We start from the raw sequence: 3937 nt of genomic DNA, 5'->3' as shown, positions 1-3937 counted from the left end.
CATGGGAAAAAAACAGAAATAGGAAATATTCAAAATGATTGATTGATGTCAGTTCAATAAATGTGTACTTTTAAAAATGCATACTTTTAAAAATCTTAAGGCAGTTGTTTCTAAACTTGTCATGAGTTTCAGAGTCACTGATTTTCTTCATGGGGTGTTTCCTCTCTTGCATGAAAGAGGGAAGTAAAAATGAAGTCATTTTTGAATATTTTCTTTTTTTTAAATTTTTTTAATGTTTTATTTATTTTGGGTACAGAGAGAGATAGAGCATGAGAGGGGGAGGGGCAGAGAGAGGGAGACACAGAATCTGAAAGCAGGCTCCAGGCTCTGAGCTAGCTGTCAGCACAGAGCCTGACTCGGGGCTCGAACCCACAAACGTGAGATCTGACCTGAGCCGAAGCCGGCCGCTCAACCGACTGAGCCACCCAGGCGCCCCGAATATTTTCTTACCATCTTTTTTTAAAATTCGATTGTTGAATTTAAAACATTTTTCTGTGACCGAACTGCAATTAAGAATACACTGGATTGTCTTTCTGTGAAACCTCAGGAAGCACCTTCCACTTCTCCATCCTTCACAGAACAATGTAAACAGCTTTCAAGTGAAGCCCTCCATGAAAGCCTTTTATCGATTTTCAAGAAACAATGTGGTTTCACAGGCATTTAACTCTCTGTGGGTCTTTCAAAACCAGTCACCTCCTAAGAGGCTAACTTCAAAGGAAGTATCATATAAAGGGAATGTGAAAGAAACCAACAGGAAAAAAAAAAAAAAAAGAAATCAACCGGAGTAGTCTCTTTAAAAAGAATGCTAAAAGCGCTTTTGAAAAAAATTTTAATTTTTATGTAATCTCTACACCCAACTTGGGGCTCAGATTTACAACTCCAAGATGGAGAGTCCCAGGCTCGATTGACTGAGCCTGGCAGGAGCTCCCAAAGTGCTCTAATTTGAAGAAGTGGGCTCGCCTCCTGTTCTTCCCCTCAGGAAATTAGTTACAATGGATTAACCTGGAAAACTGAAGGTTTACGGCTTTCTCTTTTGTCTTCCCCTCCTCCCCTCAACCTCAAGCCTCTCTGAATGTGTTTACTTAAAACCAGGATATGGAAAGTTTTTTGGGTTGAGTTTTAAAACTAAAGTCAGAATAATTTCCCTTGGTATGCAGAAATGAGCTGTTTTCAAAAATGGTTTTTAAAGTTCATACTAAAGTTGCATAGTGACTGTAATGTTGATTTGTCTGATTTACACAAATATTTATTTTTAAGAGAGGAAAATGGAGACTTAAAAAATGTCTTCTGCCCTTCAAAGCCCTTGAGTTGTACTAAAAATCAAATTGATGTGAGACAGATTAACAGGAGAAAATCAAATTTAGTTTCCTACGTACTATGTAGTTTCCTGTGGGGAATCCACAGGCATGACATTCCCTTAACATGCAACTTGAGGCTTATTTGACATCTAAAGCTCAGGAGATGGGAAAGGGTCTGAGGACGAGAAATTGGGGTCGGGGCGGGGAGGGGGGAGCGGGGAGATTTCTTGCCAGAAGGTGAGGGAAATTTGGAAAACAAAGGTTGCCCTGTTTTGGAGACCTTTCCTTAGGTAAAGAGATCTCTGTAAATAGCTCTCTCTCTGGCGGAGGCTTTTCTTTCCAATGTAAATTTAGGCAATTGAGTGGGAGGTAAAGAGCTTTTCCTGAATCCCCTGAGTTTGGATTGCTTTTAACTCAAAAGAATCTTCACATCAAACAGTCCATCTTGGGGCAGTTGGTCCTTGACCCTTTCTCACAATACAGCTCAGAGATAGGTGAAGGAATATATACACACATTATACATATACATGTTGTCTTTCGACTGATATTAAGTCTAAGCTATTAACTGGAGGATTTAGAGAAAAAATTAATTTGTTCCCAGAAAGGTTGAGCAATGCTGAAAATCCCATTGAACAACCCTCTTCATTAATTTGGAATGTGGAATTCCCTGGGGTGTTAAAAGAAGTATTTTCCTTTATCTTATCTATACTCAAAGGACTTGTCGAGTAAATTAATAATGTAAAATGGGATAAAAGGAGAATCTTTAAAATACCGAGGTGAAACACTTTAACAGTCTAAACGCTGGAGAATCATTAGCTTTCCATACTGACAGAATAATTGACAATTACAAAAGATTTCCCCCGTTCTCTAAGGCATCTACCCCAAGGAATTGCTACCTTATTACATTCATTACTTGAATTTGGAAAAAATAAAAGTACGTTTAAAAAAATCCTCCCAGAGGAGATGTGTGGGGAGGATGTGTGAATAGTGACAGGGATTAAGGAGTGCAGTTGTGAAGGGCACCGGGTGTTGTGCGGAAGTGTTGAATCACTGTACTGCACACCTGAAACTAATAGACCACTTTTGTTGACTACGTTTGAATTAACATAAAAACTTAAATTAAAAACAAAACCCTCTTCTCAGTAGGAATGAATGGAGTTACAGTCAATGTTCTTTCTGCCTTTGGATTGTTTAACGAAATTCTACCAAGTAGACTTGAAGATCTAATTGAGTTTACTGAACAATTTGTGCAGCACCTACCAAGTAGGTGCACTGAGACATACAAAACGCAAGGTTTTTATCGAAGGAGGGTAGGGCAAGAGAGTTATTCACAAAGGAAAAGGGTTGTTTCAGATAAGGGTGCTTTCTTCTGAGGGAAAAGCGAAGTTCCTTATCATGCAGATTACTGAATCTTTCTTTGGCAGGTGAAGGGGACCCAGGTGGCTGACTCTGGTGTTGAAAAATTCCTGACTGACCGGTAAGACCGTATTTCTTGGAGAGGCTGAAACCGCAATTTGATTAGGCATTAAGCCCCAGTTTGGGAACTAGGTGTAAATGACAGCATCTGGCGCCTGTGTTTTTTGTTTGCTTTAGTTTAACAGGATAAAGAGATAAAAAGAAAAACATCTTAAGGAGGTGTTACTCCTCCGGACCAAAGCAAGCAGGTGGCGGAGGCGCAGGAGCAGCGGGCACTGGTGACCTCAAGAGGAGCTGTGTGGGTGGCCTGGAGGGCCGGAAGCCAGGCCTGGGAAGGTTCAGAAAGGTGAAGCGCCAATCTTTGTTTCCTAGAAGTTTTAAGGCAAAAGAGGAAAGGGTAGCAGCTGCATCAAAAAAGTTTTCATTTTGGGCCTCCTGGGCGACTTCAGTCATGATCTCACTGTTCGTGAATTTAAGCCCCACATCGGGTTCTCTGCGGTCAGCATGGAGCCCATTTGGGATCCTCCGTCCCCTTCTCCCTGTGTCCCTGACCACCTCTTGCTGTCTCAAGGGGAAAAAAAAACATTGGAAAAAGAAGGTTTTCATTTACTGTTTAATTTGGGAGAAATTTGACCATGTTTATAGCTTGAGAATGATTTAATAGGAAGGACAGACTGAAAATGATTGGATGAGGGACTCCCCAGGGACTTAGCCAGTTAAACATCCAACTCTGATTTCCATGATTGAGACTCGCTTCAGGCTTTATGCAAACAGTGAGAAGCCTGCTTGGGATTCTCTCTCTCCCTCTCTCTCGGTCCCTCTCCCACTTGCATGAGTGAGTGCTCGCTCTCCCTCTCAAAATAAATAATCATTAAAAAAACAAAAGAAAGAAAAGAAAAATGCTTGGAAAAGAGCAAATGAGGTGACAGGAGGTAATGGCATTAAGGTAGAAGGAGGATATAACATAAGAATTAGTGTTAAAAAGGAAGGTGAGTGATTTTTATTTTAAGTTGGGAAACTCAAGGAATGTCCATATAGGGTTAAAAGCAGCGGTTTGGTGTCCCACACCTGCTCTGCTCACCAAAATGAGAGTTAACCAAGAAAGAACAGTCCAGAAAGCCAGATGCCAGGACAGCAGTGCAGCAGCAGCCTGGAGGGCTCCAGATTAGAGTCTTCTGGGGAGCTGTGGGAGAAAGAGAAAGCTCCTGGGGAATGTGGAATTG

This window comes from Suricata suricatta, chromosome 6, assembly GCF_006229205.1.
Source record: "Suricata suricatta isolate VVHF042 chromosome 6, meerkat_22Aug2017_6uvM2_HiC, whole genome shotgun sequence".
Taxonomy (NCBI): Eukaryota; Metazoa; Chordata; class Mammalia; order Carnivora; family Herpestidae; genus Suricata; species Suricata suricatta.
Note: the sequence above shows the minus strand (reverse complement) of the source record.